Genomic DNA, 19,217 nt, shown 5'->3' on the forward strand with positions numbered 1-19,217 from the left:
ACCAGGGTGAAGAACCAAGCTGCTCGAGCGGGACGCTGCTTGCGTGACTTGTCAGAGCTCTGACAAAGTTATCAGACCGTCGCGGTGGTAGTCGGAGTCTTTATATTGAACATGTTGATTGAGCTGTAATCGACGCCTTTGAAGATGGGCCAAATATAATCTTCTTTTGACATAGCCGGCGAGATAATTTGACATAAGTTCACAACGTCTTTGATATAACTTGTGAAGCTTCCTCATGCCTGCTGCACTCGTGAGCGTAGAAACTGCTACTCATGAAATTTGTGAACGAATGTCCGGCGGAATACTTCAGCAAAGATGGTTTTAAAAGTAGACCATTTGATGATGTCTTAATCGCGGTTCCAATAGGACGAAATGGCAACGGCAGCTAAGTAGAACATTACGTTATTAAGCTTCAGAACACCGTACAAATTTTTCTGCTGGCTCAACCGTTCGGAGGCTAAGAACCAGTCCAAGAATTCTTAGTCACAGATGCCAATGACGATAGCGCGGTCTCGTGGACATGAGGCGACCAGTGAAATTGTGGCTAGGTGTTTCCAGCTTGTCGCCGCCATGGGAACGGACACCGTGATACTGAGAAGTTCTAAGGTGGCGTAGGAGGTGAGAAAACTAGCGCCCCCACCAAGTGAGGAGTGGATTTATTGATTGTCTACTGCGGCCAACCCAGGCTGGAGTTGGCAGTACTGAGTCGTTCCATCTTCTTTCTAAAATGAGTATGCTATAATGAGCAGAGTACGCGATTTTGAAGATTCTACAGATAACCTAAGAAAGCTGAATCTGTTGATGTCTTGAAAAATTTTAGTGGAAATGAAAACCATGACCTTGAAAAATCGAAAACTACTGATATGAGAAGGCACCTCGGCAATCTGCTGTGCTTTTTCTATTACACATGTGCTCTTTTGGTAGTAACATGATGCACGGAATTTGACAAAGTATAAAGATAGGAATGGGGCAGTGGTGACCACTGCTGCGTCGTCTGTCGTGCTTCGTGCGCCTGGGATTATTGGCCATTGAAAGTGCAGGCTGTGATGGAAGAGCAGTGACATATTCCTAGTCCGTTAGATCTTCGTACTCGAATCCATTTGGTCTCCGAGGTTAGAAACAGTTCATCCGCTTCACTCACGGTGTCTCCCTGCAACGCATGCGGCGCCGCCTTCTATGAGAACGAGGTTTGGAAGAGAACTGGCTGGGCAAGCATCCGTTGTGCATTCGAGGAAGGCACCGCTGCACCTTCTGCCATTACTCGCGGCGATAACAAGTGAGCCGGAATTTGATTTTGTTTTGCACTTTGGTATTGATTGGCCGTGCAGGACGGGAACAGTGGTGGCCTTAGCGTAGAGAGAACATCAACGAATGTGTGGCGGTCTCTGGCCAATGGCTATATGTGAATTGACCCGCACTATCAAGCCCTTGCAAACATATCGCTTCTCTAAGCATGTGTTATGCTTATGTTGGGAGTCTCTTTGTGTTCTGGTCGTTCAACAGGCAAATGCGATGTTAGAACAGACCACATAAATTCCACTTGCGCGGCGACGTTTCCGTACCATCCATCCCTCTTCAGAAGAAAGAAGTGATTTAAGCTGTGTTTATACAGCTGTGACCGACCACGTCTTTAACATAGACGCATCAACAAGCACTAGCGGGGCACCCGACAAGAAATCGCAAATGAGAACGCGGCTGGTTAAGAAGCGCCTCCCAGTTATATGTGCGACCACGAGGGGCACTGCAAGTATCGCTGTGCACGAAAGCGAATTGGCGAACAGTGAGTTCATATGGTCGCATTCCTCCTCGCTGTGAAGTGCCCTGTTTAGTTGTTTCTAAGCAACAATACATGTGCGTTATTTTGTCTTATTATCTCAAAAGTGATAGAAAAGACAACAAATGCTCTGAACAAAACATCCTTAAGCTGCCAGTGGCAGTGGCCGCTGCGCCAACTGGTTGCAATAGGCTTATTTCGAAGCCATGTAAACGCTGCTACCTAAAGCTGAATGGGAGGTAGTGGTGTTTTTAAGATGTAATGATTATTTCACTTTTCTTCCTTTGAGCCGGCTATGCGGCTGTCTTGGTCACTGTGTCACCTCTGCTCATTCTGCATTTTTCTTAAAGGCACAGTTTCAACAGACACGCACTGACCAACTCGCTCTTGGGGCCTTTCCGGTACCACGACTGTGGGAAAAGCTTCATACAGCGACCGCAACCTGTCAACCACAAGATGGTCCACGGAGTGGAGAAGCCGTACAAGTGTGCTGACTGGAGAAGGTATTTCAACACTGCTTCCAGCCTGAATCGTCACCGCACCGATCAGCACAGCTTCATTGCCACGTCTACGTCATTTGTTGGTCTTCACTGCGGAAAGGGCTTCTTCCCAAAGGAAAACCTTAAGAGACACGTGAAAACGCACCCGGTAGTAAAACCTCACACCGGATTGAATGTGTATGGAAAAGATTCCCGCACCACAGTCGATCGAAGAAGCACGAGAGCTACAAGTGCAGCCTTCGGTGTCATCTGCACAGGACGCTCTGTGATTCCTCTGCGTTTCCATCGAAAAAAAGGAACGCCATTGCAACAATCAGCAGTGAAGCAGGTGCATGGGCGTCCAGAATAAATGCAATGCGGAAGTGTGCTGTTTGCAAAGTGGACATGAAAAAAAATAAAAACTTAATACCAAGGGCTCAGTGAAGCTCCGGGATTTTCCTCGTTGTTAATGGAAGTAATTATACACTAGTGAAAAGCACGTCGACGCCCTGCTGCGTTGGAGCGCTCTTCCGCCTGCTGAACCACTCTTCCGGCTGTTTCAAGAAATTAACTACATGAAACCGTTGCTTACTTCTGCTGTGGAATGCTTTGTGGGCGAGCGAGTTCGCTCGAATGGACGCCGTATTATCAGTATGCCTCGATTGCAAACCTCTAGCACGGCACACCTTTGCACGCATATCAGTCTTCTGGTTCTGGGCGAGTAATTCGTGAACCGCCGGTCTGTCGTAAAACACTCCCGCTGTGTGCCACGTCGCAAACTGAGTTCAACGACACGACTAAATTAGTTCACTGGCTTACGCCTCAATTTTCACTGAGGACAACAGCTCTGCTGGACCAATTGTCTAATTTATCTTTCACTGAGTAGCATTGTCACCTGGGATTATATGTAGTCAAGCGGAACACATGGGTTGCTTTAGACAGCATACAGAGCGTACTTTCAAACAGCGGGTGTTTTAGCAATTTTTATTTGAGCCAGACAAATTGAAAAGTTCGACCGGCCTTTCTGCTGGCTCAGGTAGCCTGCGGGTACTATATTGAAGACCGGTCTCATGTGGCGTATTTGTAGATAAAACGATGTCTAACGCGAATGTGTCGGGGAACAGGCTAGCACAATAAGGATGCCTCACTGCGCTAACACCTAATACAGTATGAGGCGTTAGATAGCGCTGACAAATATTTTGCAATCGTTTCCATGATATTTAAATTTTGCTGGCTCTTGTACGTCAGATGTTAGGCATGCTTGACTGAAGAAATATATGCCTGTTAAATCGAGGTACTTCTTTTAATCAGAAATGCACAATAAAAAGGAAGGTTTCCGTGGCTCAAAGACTCGAAAAAAAATTTCCGTTAAGCTTTGTACTGTATTCGCTTTTGGCAAGCTGGGTGCGTAAATAAATATTTACACACAGAAATACATTGTAGAATAAACAACTGACCAGAGACCCATGCTTTCATGAGATTTATTTCTTCTTACCTACCGCCTTTTTTGAAATCCGCAGTATGGCGTCTATGCACTGTTTCCCAGAGCTCGCAAGGCTCCTGCAGTCCGAAGAAGAAAGACTTGATCCTGTTTACATTGATCTAAATTTATGCCGTTATGTTCGCTGTTTGCTCGCTCTTTTCATGTTCGGAAATTCATAATTTATAATGTTTTTTTCTTCGTAACTTGGGTGTCGCATGTAAACGGTCGAGTTAGTGTTAACCTGTTCGAAATGTGATCCTTCACGCTGGTGTTGCTCATAGATACCCTCAATCACGTTAAATGTTGTCATGCCGTCTCTTTCGCGCCCTGATGTTTGTTGTTGTTGCGTTCGCGCGTAAATAGATTAGTTCTACAGGAGTCATAGATCGCATTCTGGAGGTTGCTATTACAGACGCTCCGGATTCTGATCTATTCAATTAACGGAGTTGGATCACCAGTCTTCTCTTTGATGATTCTTTAGTTCGTTATCTCAAGTGTCAGCAGGAGTGCTGAGTTGCTTAGGGTTGTTGCCGCATACAATTAGACTCAGTACTGCTTCTTTTCTCTGATCTCAGTATGAAACTTGCTGTTGAATTTATTGATTCTTACGGTCTTTTCGGTCTGCCCGCCCAATTATTGCTAGTAGGTGTACTTCGACGTGAAATTTTGTTGCGATGCGTGCCGCATACCTTTGCTTTGTCGGACGTTGTTTTGAATGCTGCTTATTTTTGAGTTCATTAAAAATTTATAGAATTCGTTCTGTGTTAAACCTTGTTATGCAGCCGGTATGAAGTCATGATCAGAGTGTCTATAAATGAGAAAGGTGTGCTCAGTGTCGCAATATAAAATGCATTTTATTGTTTATTTTTTACTGAAACTTACGTCCCCAAAGACGTTGCAGTCTGAAAGGAGAAGAATGGTATGCGTTCACCATTGTGACCTCTCACAATTTATATTTTAATTGTGGTTTGATATAATTTATTTTGGCACGCCATTTTAAATCGACCGCATCAACTGTGATTAACTTTGCTAACACAGTTCCTGACTTACCTATTTAAAGATATAAAAAGGCAGCAGCTGCAGGTTTTTATCAAAATGCTTTGCTGCATCTGTCAAAGTAGATCCGAGAGCAGATATCCTAAATTGTGTATGAGAAACAACTTAATCGCAGGTGCAGCAGTCATTGTGACGTAGAACAATTTTCCGGCTAGCTTAAAATGATGTGCTTTCATCAAATAAGTACCCCGAATTACGTCGGCGGTCCGTCTTTTGAGGAGTTGAATTCCGATAAAAAATAATTATTATTAGCTCAGGCACATGTTATGATTGCGGAGGACGTAAACAGACTCGTGGGTCTAAATCTGCGGCAAAAAAGTTCCATTAACCTCTTAGCAATCGCAACTGTTCGACTAACAGCAAGCGACCGCATTAGAGAGACAAACGCGCTGTTACCCAAATCCTTGAAAAATCCGAATATCTCCATTTCTTGTGCACTGAACGTAGCCCACAGCACTGTTAAGAACATAAATTCCACCAAGAGACGGTAAAGTTACGTTTTATGCCCAAATAAACATCAGAATAAGGTTCGAAGAAAAAAAAAAGCCTTAAGGGGAAACCTTACATTCGTTTTTTTGTGAGGTTATGCAAGAAAAATAAAGGACACATGCCGGAGAGAGTGACGACGGGATTCCGCTGTTTAAATCCCCAGCCCTTGCTTGTAGCGCCACCAAAATAGCAAAATAGCTGTATAACCTTTCACATACAAGCAGTACTAATAGACAACCTAGATTTTTCGCAGAGGGTTCTGATGTCCATACTAACACAGAATATCACGGTCTCCCAATTCCTGCCAGTCCTCCGGCGAAGACACCGCTGTTCAGCACGATGACACCAATTGCTGAGGGTTGACAGTTCTTTTCCGAGCGGACTCATGGCATAGATGCGAGAATACTTCATTGGATCCGCAGGTGAATTCCACCTCATACTCTGGGGGATGTTGTAGTCGTTGTTTGACGGGTGCCGGAACCACGTTGCATCTTAATCCCCGTCGTCATCCATGGGATCCGGTGACGACGTGGGCAGGTCCAAGTTGATGGAGAGTAGAATGACATTATTATCGAAGTAGTATGTCGATGCGTAGCTTACTTAGTGCACTGCGAGTGGCATCGTATATTGAAAGGCAAGTCAATTCTGGTGTCTGGCGATGTGGTGATCTCATCGACGGAAGAGGAAATTCTATTGGCATGTGTAGCGCCGATGAACGCTGGCTTTGAGCGTGCGTGCTGAATGAAACCTCTTTTTTTGCCTTTCTCGATCTACCCCTGCCTTGTGAGGGGCACGTCAATTTAGGCTGGACAGTGGCATCTTGCACAGTGCCTGCCACAGAGGGGAGCGGATGCTTCAGGAGGAGGCCAGCCCCTCCCACATTGACTCTAAAGCACCTCAGCTTGGTCTCCTTTGTTGCACCGATGAGGGGACTTTGTACAACTACTCCTATACTATACTACTACTATAGAGGAGCAGGGGCGCCCCAAATATTTTTCTATTATTGGAAGAAGGTGTCTTGCATTTCACGTAAGAGGATAGTCGCGATCCGTAGGTCTATAAGTATTTCTCTCTCTTGCAACGCCGGCAGTTTCACAATCTGGATTGGTTATGACGTCATTGGCATGCCGCATTTCTGCCATGCGTGCCTGCTACGGCTCTGGCTAAGGCGAGTTTTGTAGCGATAGCTTCATTACGGTAGCAATGCGAGGCTTCAGCGTGGCGGCGCCGCCACGCTGTCATGTGGTTGGTCGGAGCATCTGACGGCGGCGCGGCGCCGTGCCTGATCACGTGGTTCGTCACGTGGTTGGTCGTGTGACTTAGTTCCACACGGCCAGCTGTAGCTGTCGCGTCACTCCAGGTTTACCCAAAGCTCAACCAACACGTATTTTTTTCGCTCAAGATGCCGAGCAAGGTTCGCGCATTAAAATGGTCCCTGAAAGCCCCCCGTCCTCCTGGAAACACACACACTGGTCTCCACCCGCCTTAAAGTTGCCTAACGTCTCCTCAAAGGGCCTGGAGCCTTCTTCCGCTGCCTACCGCATCTTCCGCCAGGCGGTGGGGTGGTTCTTGGGTTTATCCACAAGGACGTGGTAGGGTTTGTCGGTTTTTCACTGAAATGGCGCTCAAGATATTTGCATAGATGATGGTTTCGCGTTTTGCAAACCGCCTTCTTTGATCAACGAGATCCTTGGTTAACGCTTCTTTTCCTTTTCTATCGCTGTTCAAATTCGTTGTCCTTTCTGCTCCTTTACTAACTTGACCTACCCGTTTGTCTCCGCTTTTTTTGTGTTTTATTCAACCGCGGCTCCTGTGAGAGCTGCTGTGCAGTCCATTATACGGCACCTTGCCCACACCTTTCAATTTGCTTTGAGGGCGGGGATTATACCTCCTCGCTCGCCCTGTGTCCTTATATTGAGAAGACTGTAGCATTATAATCCTGCCCTGACGAAGGGAATGCCATTCCCGAAACTGTTGGCACAATAAACCTTTAAAACGAACAGTCGCGTTTGTCGGAATGCTGTACTTAAACTTGTAAACTGGCGCAATAGAACCCCAACTGAATACAATTACTCACCATGGCTGCCAGCAACCCAAGAGCCGTGCCTCTGATTCGTCATTATCAAAGCCATGCGTTCAAATGTGAAATCATCGGCTACTCTCTTACCAAGTACGTACACAACCACTTAACGCCAAGTGGCCCAGAGGCCCCCGGCTTCCTCTCTTACTGTGGCGCCTCGTATGATGACATCCCCATGCTGCTGCAGTACCTCCCTGCGAGAGTGACCACCCTGACCGTACACGTTGGGACAGTTGACATCGGAAAAAATGGCTCGTCTTCGTCTCTCAAGAGACTCTCACTGCTAGTTGAAGAAATTCGCCAGAAACGACCGGAAATTAAGAAGATAGGCGTGAGCCTTCCTCTTCCGGGGGCCCAAATCGCCGACAGAGAGGATATCAACGATTCGTGAAATGGTTCAACGGTCATGTCTCCAAATTCAAGACCAAAGTTCGTCATCTCTGCAGGAGCAAAGAACTCGGCCCCGGTGTGCGCTACATCGACCACGGATTTACATCACTGCCTCTATGGCGCTTGCTCGCTGCAGACGGACTGCACACCTCTTTTGAGGGCGTCGGATGGTTGGGTCAGCAATTCAAAGCGGATCTTAACTATCCACTTCATGGTTGGCAGCCGACCCCGTTCGTGCCACGCAGCAGAGGTCCTGGGCGCTGCTCAGGAGACGCGGCCCCTTCAACATCACCTTCAAGGATACCTCCATTGCCCGTGCCGCAGCGACGCAACAACACCCACCAGACTTGCGCCATGGCCGCACAGCAGGCGGCGCCTGGACAGAGCAACTGGCTAACTGTTGCAAAAGGTACGGCTCGCGGAGAGCAGACGTGGTCCCAGAAGCTCCTGTCAGTGAGGAAAATATTGATAAGCGCGTAAGATTTGAGCTGCATGCATCTCACCTAACGTCTTACCTGTCGCGGGGAACTGTTCCAAACGCAATTCGTCTGGGCTGCACCCTTTCCGTGTCCACATTCAGGCAGAGAGAAAAAGAGGAATGGGATAATATACTATTGGAAGCATCGCTAAAGCCAACCGAAGCAGCGGTCAACCACAGCAAACGGAAGGTTGCCGAACTTCGAGATGTTGAGGAAAGACAGATGCGCCAGCGTGCTCAAAATCCTGCCGAACTGAGCGAACTCAAAACCTACGAGATATAAAGAAGGCAGGAAGTCTCCAAACGAATATTCAAAACGGATATACAAAACCGAATATACAAAACCAAATCAAACGAATATACAAAAACGAAATCATCCAAGTTGAGCTCTAACGGTGGGTTGGCAGCTGTTGGTCGTGAGACCGCTGTCCCAGCTCAAGAGAATGGGACAACTGCTCATAATTCTCCTAATGTTGTTGGTACGGGGTCCGTAGCTCATAACTGCGAAACAACGTGTCAATACACAAATGTGGTGATTTTTTCACAAAAGTATCTCACACCTGCCCACCTTAGCCTTCTATCCAAATGTTTGACTTTTTGTCCAGCACCTGGTAAGTTCAATGAGTTTCAACTCTTTCAGGACCTGGACAATTTTGCGCGAAACCTCCGCCTTAGGGACTATTACCAGGATTACACCAGCGACCTACAACAAACGATGCCCACTGTATCAGATAAGTTGTGGACACCGAACGAACCACGCGATAGACACCTTGATGAATATATATCTACGGTGCAGAAGGATATCGTCAAGGCGTATGGAAAACAACATTCGTTCGGCAGCAATCTTTTGAACTAGGAACGACAGGCTTTGGAAACGTTGCGTAAAGACAAAAACATCGTAATAAAACCGGCTGACAAGCGTGTACCTATAGTAATGCTGGACAAATCAGAATATTTAAAAGAAGGCCACTGCCAGCTTAACGATGTTTAGTTCTACAGGAAACTTCCCAACGACCCCACACATCAGCTAGTGTTAGAGATAAAGGACACTCTTGCTGGACTCTCTAAGGACGGCAAAATAAGTGAGGCAATGTTAAGATCAATGTTGCCGAACAATCCAGCTCCCGGCTTTTTTTATCTCCTCCCTAAAATACATAAGGCCAACCATCCTGGTCGTCCAGTCGTGTCTAGAAATAGGGCTGCGACGAAGAACATATCTAATTTTACGAACTTTCTCATCAAGGACATCCCTCCCAGTTTTCTTTCTTACATCCAGGACACAAGCCATTTCCTTTGGGATATTTCCAACTTCACCATCTCCATAGGAGGTCTTCCAGCGACATTGGATGTTTGCTCCCTGTATGCAAACATCCCGCACGCCGACGGCATAGCAGCAACTATAGAATCCTTCGAAAGTTAAATTGCTCAGTTGATTTTGACAACGGAACTCTTTCCGTCCTTCTTGAACTGGTCCTGAATTCGAACAATTTTAAGTTTCATAGTAAGCACCACCTCCAGATATGCGGTACTTTGATCGGCACAAAATTGGCATCTAAATACGCCGGAATCTTCATTTCATCAGTAGAAATTCTCTTCCTTGAGAAACAGCAAAAAAAAAAACACTTTTCTACAAGCGTTTCCTGGACGTCATATTTCTTATACGGGAAAATGATGAAGCAAGCCTGTTGGAATTCATTGCACAGTTTAATGCCCTGTACCCCTCAATTAGGTTCACCCATAGTATCTCTGACACTATATTTAATTTTTTCTACGTGGAGATATGGGTGGACTGTTACTGCCTCTTGACTGCACTATACAAAAATTTACGATAGACAGCTATATCTTCATTTCTAGAGTAGCCATCGGAAGCACTGCAAAACAAGCATCCGTCCTCTCAAGCGCACAGATACAGAAAAATATGTTCTACAATAGAGGAATTTGACCAACACACAAGGACTCTCGAAGAAGCTCTGTCAAGACAGAAATACCTCGAGGAAATAGTCGATGACGCGATTCAATGCGCTCGCAACCTATACCGCGCATTCATCCTGGCAGAAAACATTGTGAAAGACGAATGCAAAACAAATTTAATCCTTACATTTTCCTCAACGGCTCTAAGTGTAGGTAACGTTCTAAGCCGTCATTTCAACATAATCAAACTGAGTAATAGGTTGTCACTAATAGCCAAGGAACCGCCCAGAGTGGTGTACCACTGGGAAGAGAGCTTGAGAGGCTTGCTTTTCAATGCGAAAGCAAAGAACTCTGCCCAGAGTGGGTGCCACCCATGCGGAAAGCCCAGGTGCAAAGTCGGTCCGCACATTTTAGACACCAAACTTGCAAAATCGATGTTCGACAACTTTGTGTTTCACATAAGAGAAGACCTCGGCTGCGACTTAAGCAATGTCATTTAGAAACTTCATTGTGAGGTGTATGAGCAAGAGTATATTTGACAGCCCAAGACATCATTTTGTTAAGCTTTAACAATCAGAAAGACCATGTGTGATCCTCACCCAGCTTAGCCCATTCCAAGCACCTAAGTGTGTCACTCCACAGTTTCGAAAACATCCACGTCATCCTTCTACAGTCCGTGTTCTCTAGCGCCCATTACAGGTAACAAAGGGAGTCATACCTCATTCACAACTTTGGCATGTTCTCCCATGGCATGAACGCTACTCCCGGGAGGCTCTACTTGCTTGAAGGAGACAACGGAGGAAATTTCAGCCGTCATAGGCTTTGGACAGCATTAAAAATCAAAATACGCCGGATGTTGTTCTTGAAAACATCAGCCACGCTCTGAAGAAAAGATACATATACGACACGGTTGCAGGTTGCCGTTGCGGCGCAGAACAAGTGTCTCTCGTTTTGAAAAAATACAGCGCAAGAAGACAGGAAGTGCTGAGACAACACAGGACGAGCGTTAACTGACTACTGCAGGTTTATTTGAAATACACACTCGAGGAAACCAGCGCGCATGTTAAGCCACGCAGCAACAAACGGAAATATTAGGGCGCCGTTACAGTTATCATGAAAACATCCCATGTACAAAAATTCAGAGCCCCAGACAAAAGACAACAACAAACACCTCCTTTTTGATCTTTACCTTTCAGCACGGAGACAGAGTTTGCTTTAAATTGAGGAAAAAAAATTCTTTATGCAAGAGAGCAAGGGAAGGTTCGCTAACACACTTGTCCATTCCAGGCCTTGCTAGGCTCCTCAATAATTTCTCTGGCAAGCTGGACTTTGCCGCGGCCAACAACCTTAGTTTTGTACACAAGAGAACGGCACCCGCAGTCCCTACAATGCATGGGAAGCGCCTACACATTACACCCTCGAGTGAATCGGAATGCTCGCGTAAGCGATCATTTCAGCATCGGGCAGTTTCGCCTATGTAGACGCTGCCGCAACTTAGAGAGATTTCGAACACAACACAAACATTGCACTCAACAAATTTATAGCATGTTTGATGTTGCAAGCTGGTTTCCTGGCAATATTCTTGCCAGAATGAGCGCAAAGATTTGAAAGCTTTCGGGGGGCTGTGTAAACCGTATCTGCTCCGAATTTTTTAGCTACTCTTTTTAAATTATGCGAAATGCTGTGGACGTAAGGCAGTACTTCAAATTTCTTTTTCTGATTTTCTTTCTGTGATCCGGTCCGCGTTTCTTCTCGACGTAATTTCTTCATCAAGGTTTCTGCCACTGCCGTGAGAACTGGCATACGAAAACCAGCTTGTTTGATTAGCTCAACTTAGATGTCAAATCTTGAACCCACTCTGTGCAAAAAAAGATATTTAAAGCGCAGCTCTAAAAGACAAGGAAGCTATTCCTCTTCTCACAAGTTTAGAATGCGAAGTCTCAAACGGCAACACACCCTTAGTCGAACGTGGCACATAGTCCCAACAAATGTGGCTAGTCTGGTTAAAAAACAACCGCAAATCTAAAAACTGCAGTTAATGATGTGGGAGCTCAAAGGTGAATTTGTGGCCAATCGAAACAGATGAAAAAGCATGAAGTACATTCTCAGCGATAAAAGCGATAATGTCTTCCGTTGGTTTTAACAGGACCACGAAGTCGTCAACGTACCTAAACACATCAGCAACGGGTTCAGTGTTGAATTTTAGGTTTAGAGCGCAGTCGAACTTTGCTAAAAAGTTTGCCTTGGAAGCAGACGTCAAGAAAAATGAGTGGTTGGCCGCGGTGCGAAGAATTGCAATGAAGGCTGTAACGGAAGGTAAGGATTGGTGCCAAGCTGAAGGAATGGCGTCGGTAAGCAGGAACTTTTGTCGCAAGGGCCGCCAACAGTCAGTTCTTCATGATATTTCCGAATATTTTCGTGAGTCGAATATTTCGCTAACGTTCGCCGATAAAGAAGGTGGTGTCACCGCCTTACCAAAAGGCTTGTTTGATGAAACGGAACAGTTGGCGATACAAAAAACTTCAATTTATCAAGATGCCGAAGAAAGCTAAGACCCGTGGTTCTTGCTCTCCTTAGTTACCTAATTTTGGAAAAGCTGGCCAAAAGTGTGAAGAGCAGCGACGGTCACGTTTTGAAGGCCTTCTTCAGTGTTAAGACACACAAGGCGCAGGTACCTTTCAGACCTTTTGTCACCGAGCGCGACGCAGATAGTCCACTCGCGCCTTTCGAGTGGACTATCGACACACATCGACAAGCACAAAATGCTGTATAAGTCGACGCAGCCATGTACCCCGATTCAAAAAATGCGGTGGCGGTCGTCTTAGACACCAACTTCAAGGAAATCGCCAGCGCCTCCCTACGAAACTGCTCTCCCACAGTAGCAGAAACTGCTGCAATTGCCGTCGCAATCCAGCACGGCGATGCTACGAGAAATGAGTTAAAATTATTACCGACTCCCAGTCCGCGTGTCGCCTCTTCCTCTCTGGCAGACTTCCACAATCCGTCGCTCCCATTCTGACTACCCCACAAGTTCAAAATTCCACATGCAAGCACCAAATCACTTGGACTCCTGGGCACGAGGGGCTCGAGGGAAACGAGGCCACGGACAGTCTAGCTCGAGGATATACTAACCGAGCGACTAACCTCCCCGACTTCACCCCTCTCCCCTCTACGTACGCGAGTGCCTCCTCCTTCTCCGAACACAAAGACAAGTCTATCCCCCACCACACCGTAAGCTAACGGCGGCAGAGGCGAGGGAATGGCGACAACTACAGACGAACACCTTTCCTAATATACACAAGTACCACATCATCTTCCCAGACAGATATGACAGCATCTGCCCCTGGTGTGGCGGAATTCCAACAACATATCATGTAACATGGGGCTGCTCTGGTCCCAAGCCCCCCGAACTAGACAAACATCACTCCGAGGAACAATGGGAGTCTGCCCTGCTCAGCTCTGACTTGGCGACGCAGCGAAAGCTGATATCCCAAGCGAGAGCAACTGAGCAACTGCGGTTGACATTGGGGTCCTGAAATAAGGACTCCACCCAAAATCTATATTTTCGCTTCTCTATCCTACCTTTTTGGAATAAATGTTTTCTACTACTACTACTACTACCGAGCGCGAAACGTGGCAAGCTGAGGTCAGTACGATACTACCGCTTCAATTCGGCAAGCTACAGATTGAAGACCCTTTCAAGGTGCGCAACACGAAAGAAAATGCTCAAGTGCCCGGTGAAGAACGACACGGGGCTAACTGCGTCGTTTCGGTGGATATTGAAGAATTATTTTATTCTGTTCCGCACGATGAGCTTTTGGTAGCTGTTCGCCAGAGCATTGATGTTGCTGCAAGCGTGGCCTTTCAAAACTCCAGTGGCCTTTCTGTTGAAGCCTTCTTGGAGTTACTAACATTTTACCTGAAGAGAGCCATCATCCATTTCAATGAGAACTTCTACAATCAAAAAAGTGGAATATGTATCGGTTCTTGCGTGTGGCCTGTATTGTGTGATATCTTTTTAGCAAAGTTTGACCGCACTATAAGCCAAAAATTCAACACTACACCCGCTGCTGAAGTGTTTAGGTACGTTGACTGCTTCCTGGTCCTGTTACAATCAACGGAAGAATATTTCTTCTTAATCGCTGCAAAAGTTTTTATTGCTTTTCATATGTTTCTATGGGCCTAAAATTCACCTTGGAGCTCCCACATCATCATTCACTGCAGTGTTTAGATTTGAGGTTGTATTTTAACCACACTAGTCACATTTGTTGGGCCTATGTGCCACGTTCGACTAAGGCTGTGTTGCCGTTTGAGTCTTCGCCTTCTAAACTTGTGAAAAGAGAAATACCTTTGTTGTATTTTAGAGGAGCTCTTTTAAAGTCTTGTTTGCACAGAGTGGGTTCAAGGTTTGACCTCCAAGCTGAGCGACTCAAGCAAGCTGGTTTTCCTAGGTCTGTTCTCAAGGCAGTGGCAGAATCTTTGATGAAGAAATTACGTCGAGAAGAAACGCGGTCCGATTCACAGAAAGAAAATCAAACAAACAACTTTGAAGTACTGCCGTACGTTCAAATCATTTCGCCTAATTTAAAAAGAGTTGTTGGAAAATTCGGAGTAGGTATAGTTTCCACAACACCCCGAAAGCTTTCAAGTGTTTGCGCTCTTTCCAGCAGGAATATTGCCAAGAAACAAGCTTACAACATCAAGCATGCTACTAAATTTGTTGAGTGCAATGTTCTCCATGTGTACGAAATTCCTCTAAGTTGCGGCAGCGTCTACATAGGCCAGCCTGGCCAAACATTGAATTATCGCTTACGCTAGCATTCCATTTTACTAGGGGGTGTAAGCGGAAGGCACTTGCTCCGGCAATGTAGGGACTGTGGGTGCCGTTCTTATTTGTACAAAACTAAGGTTGTTGGCCGCGCCAAAGACCAGCTTGCCAGAGAAATTCTTGAGGCGTGTAACATCCAAAGGACTGGAAGGGACAAGTGTGTTAGCGAAACTTCTCTTGATCTCTTGCATAAAGAATTTTGTTTCCTGACTTCAACGTAAAATCTTTCTTCGTGCTGAAAGTTAAAGATCAAAAAGGGGGTGCTTGTTACCTTTTCTCTGGTGCTCTGAACTTTTTACTTGTGATATTTTCATGATAACTGCATCGGCGTCCTAATCTTTACGTTTCTTGCTGCGTGGCTGAAAATACGCACTGGTTTCCTCGAGTGTGGATTTCAAATAAGCCTGCAGTTGTCAGCGCTCGTCCTGTGTTCTCTCTGCACTGTCCTGTCTTCTTTCGTTATGTCTTTTTCTAAAGGTATTCACCAAGAAGCCCAAAGTTCTACCTTATTAGGTGTCTCTCGTGTGCGTCCCCAGCAAGCGTCTCAGGATGCATTATACGAGCCACCCGCGCGGATCCCGCGGCGTCTCGCGGGAGTGTAGTAGTAGGGGGTGGGAAGTGCGGCCTCCCGGTGCGCCGCGCGCCGTGCTTAAGCCTCCTTTCCCTTTTATATCGCTGTTCAAATTCGTTGTCTTTCCTACGCCTTTACTATTTCCAGCTCCCCGTTTTTGTCTGCGTCTTTTCTATGTTTCTTTTATTCATCCGCAGCCCCTGTGAGAGCCGCTGCACGGACTTCTATACGGTCCCTTGCCCGCACTCTCAAGTTTGCTTTGAGGGCGGAGATTGTTCCTCTTCGCTCGCTCTGTGTCCATATATTGACAGAACAGTTCCATTGTAAGCATGCCCTGACGAAGGGAATACCATTTCCGAAACTGTTGGCACAATAAGACTTTAAAACCAACAACCGCGTCTGTCGTAAAGCTGTGTACTTGTAAACTGCAGCATTGAAGCCCCTGCTATATATACACACACATATATATATTGCAGGGGCTTCAATGCTGCAGTATATATATATATATATATATATATATATATATATATATATATATATATATATATATATATGAACAATTCCGTTGTTGGTCGGAGGCGTTTAAGCCACCAACTCTCAAGAACATATCATGACATGGAGGAAGGCACAAAACACACCTGGCTGCGAGGATACAATCATAAAAGGCATTAAAAGACACAGAAAAACAACCAAAATTCAAAAAAAGGGAACGCACATGTGAAAAGCAAAAATGTTTGAGGAGCAGACAAGTAAGCATCCTTAGACTATCGTTTAAACCAGCAGAAACCGCACCAAATTTGTGAATGAGTTATGACTAGCGGGTTTTTATATCATGATGTGTCCTAAATCCTGATTGTGAGATGGTAACTTTTATTCTGTCCAATCAGTGACCAGGAATGATGACATGTTTATATAGCGTAAGGTTGGGGGATAGGGGCAGTGAGCTTCGGGGTTGTTGAAGCGCAAACGGAAATTTCTGTTTTTCCTATGTACTGCTTATTGCGCACAGAGCCCTCCAAGAGATTCACTGCGTTCGAAGTATCGCAGCAAAAAGTGCCTTTAATTGTTTTGTGATGGTTAGAAGCGGAGTTGGTAGCTATTACTCAGGAAGTCTTATATGCGCAGATTTTGCATCTTTGCTTTCTAGACGGGCGGCGGCAGCCTTTCTAGACATGATGTGAAATTTTTGAAGAAGTTAGCAAGTCACGCAGATTTTTTGATCGCATGTAGACTACTCAGGGCGGGTCTGTGAACGTCAGTTTAAGTCGTTCGCGTTGTCCGATGTTTTTATGATGCTTGCGAAGAATGCCGGTGAAGTTTGGAAGAAAAGCTTAATGCATCAGTTTCAAGTTGGTTTGCAAAACTAAGTTGGGGCGATTGGATCCGTCAAAGGGGGCCTTTCGGTCAACTTGGGCCCCACGTGCAAACATATCATCGATGAGTGAAGCGGGGTACTTTCGCTCTAATAATGTTTTTTCAATGTCATGCAGTTACGATTAAAATCAGAGTGCTCAGAGCAGATTCGTATGTAGCGGAATGCTTGGCCGTAGCGAATACTTGTTTTGCAGTGCGTTACGTGGTTACTATGGAAGTGAAAGTACCGGTGTCTGTGAGTGGTTTTCTTGTACAGCGAAGTAAATATTTTTTATCACGGCGGGGCCCTGTAACGCCGAGAAAGTTCATGCGGTCAGTTGAGTAGGCGTGCGAAAATGATATCGAATTATGCATGTCGTTAAAGCAGCGATGAAAGAAAGTAGTTCAGGCTCGCTATGCTGGCAATTTAGGAATATGTCATCTCTGTAGGGTTTATAATAAATAAAGGCTTGAGTGAGTGATCGGACAAGAAGCTGTTTCCTGATACACCCACGAATATACCTGCATAGTTAGGACCGTTTTTCGTGCCCAATGACATTCAGCTACTTGAACGTAATGATCGTTATTAAATTCAGAATTGTTAAGCCCAACGATTAATTCAGCAAAGTTTCGTGGTTTAAGCCATCAACACGATTGTTAATCAATGAAGTGTCTTAGATTTGTTTTACGTATTTGCGCCATCCTCGTCTGTATGTCTGTGTACTGCGAACAACAAATCTAAGGCAACGAGAATAGAGTCGCAATTGAGATCGAGGTCAGCAACGTAGCCTGAAAGGGGTTGCTGTTTTTTCTATGAGATGAAAATGTAGAGTGGATATAGCTTATTAGGCGAACAAAAAAACTTCTGAGGTTTTCGTCACGGTTTTAAAGCCCGAAACAATTGGTCGTCCACTGACGTTGGGCTTGTACACCTTCGCCAATAGATGGAATGTGCCTGAATTCGGGCTTAGTGGATGAACGGAGTGCTTGTCATTAGCAGTGATTATTGTTTCTTTGCGGAGTTTCTCAGTGGATTCTTTGTTTATAGAATGGAATTAACGATCCGCCGTTCGAGACGCCTTGGCTTTCCCCCACCGACACCAGAAAATTCTCCAAAGGAAGACCAAAACCCCGCTTTCTAAACAAACCCAGCCGTCTCACTGAACACACCAAAATCAGATGCGCACTAGTGTTAGGCGAGTTCCTCACGTCCTCGTGAAAGGTTAGATAAATACCAATTCCTAAGGGTGACACTTTAACAAAAAAAATTGGCGGTGGTTCAGCTCTGCATAAACCTGGAGTGACGCAATAGCTACAGCTGGCCGAGTAAAACCTCCTTAGTTGAAATGAAAAATCAGCCATTCTCCGCTTCGTTACTGTGCGCATTCCTTTTTCATCTTTTTCCCGCTTGACACGGCGCATGAGAACAGCTGTTGCGGCTCGGTTTCTCCGGTGCGCCGCGCCGCCGGTACCAGCAGTTGCTCCGCCCCACGTGACCAGCCACGGCGCAGCGCCGCCGGCAGGTGCTCCACACCACGGGACCACGTCGCTGCGACGGCGCCGCCACGGCACGGCTAAGCTGAAGGATCGAAACGCTGCCGTAATGTACGCTCCGTTTCATAGATCAGATGGAACGCTGCCAAAAGTAGCGCTCTCTTTTGCGCAACCTGCATCCGCAACACACAGTAGTGCGTCACTTGTGGTGCGCCAGAAATAACGGATGCTTTGCCGGCAGGCTACGTGGATAATACATTTGTCATCAGCGTCACAAAAACGCTCTTATTGCGATCAAGTCGATCGAGATTTGCGATTCTGTATTTTGCGTTTGTCGTCTTTTTTAATTTCACGTTTTCGCTGTCCCCGCAAATCTGGCCGCCTCGTTTACTCTTAAGCGCTCCCTTTCACTTTTAAGAAAATGGCGTCCGGCTCAGCGGCCCCGCCGACATCTCCTGCACTCATTTTCCTGACGGCTCGTACATCCAAGCTGTCAAGGCACGCTAAGCAAGTATTAGCAAATGTACTCCTGGATACGTTTTCCTGCATACCTACCTGGATACGTTTTCCGGTAAAGTGTACGGGAAGTACTGAATGCTGCGAGCGAGGATACCGGAGTATCTCCCCGTACCGTTTCCAGAATAAAGGCGGAGCGTCTGTGTAGGCCTCTGGCGTTTCCAAAGAATAGACCTTGCGACGTGAAGATTTCAAGCTTGCGAAGAGAAAAGAATGACCGCTTCACAGTCCATTGCATCCATCTGAAAGTGCACAGTATGTTCGAGAATAGGGAAGTCCAAACATTAGACACTGTGCTAAAGGCTCTCGATTAGG

The sequence above is a fragment of the Amblyomma americanum genome, chromosome 8 (assembly GCF_052857255.1).
Source record: "Amblyomma americanum isolate KBUSLIRL-KWMA chromosome 8, ASM5285725v1, whole genome shotgun sequence".
In the NCBI taxonomy this organism is placed as follows: Eukaryota; Metazoa; Arthropoda; class Arachnida; order Ixodida; family Ixodidae; genus Amblyomma; species Amblyomma americanum.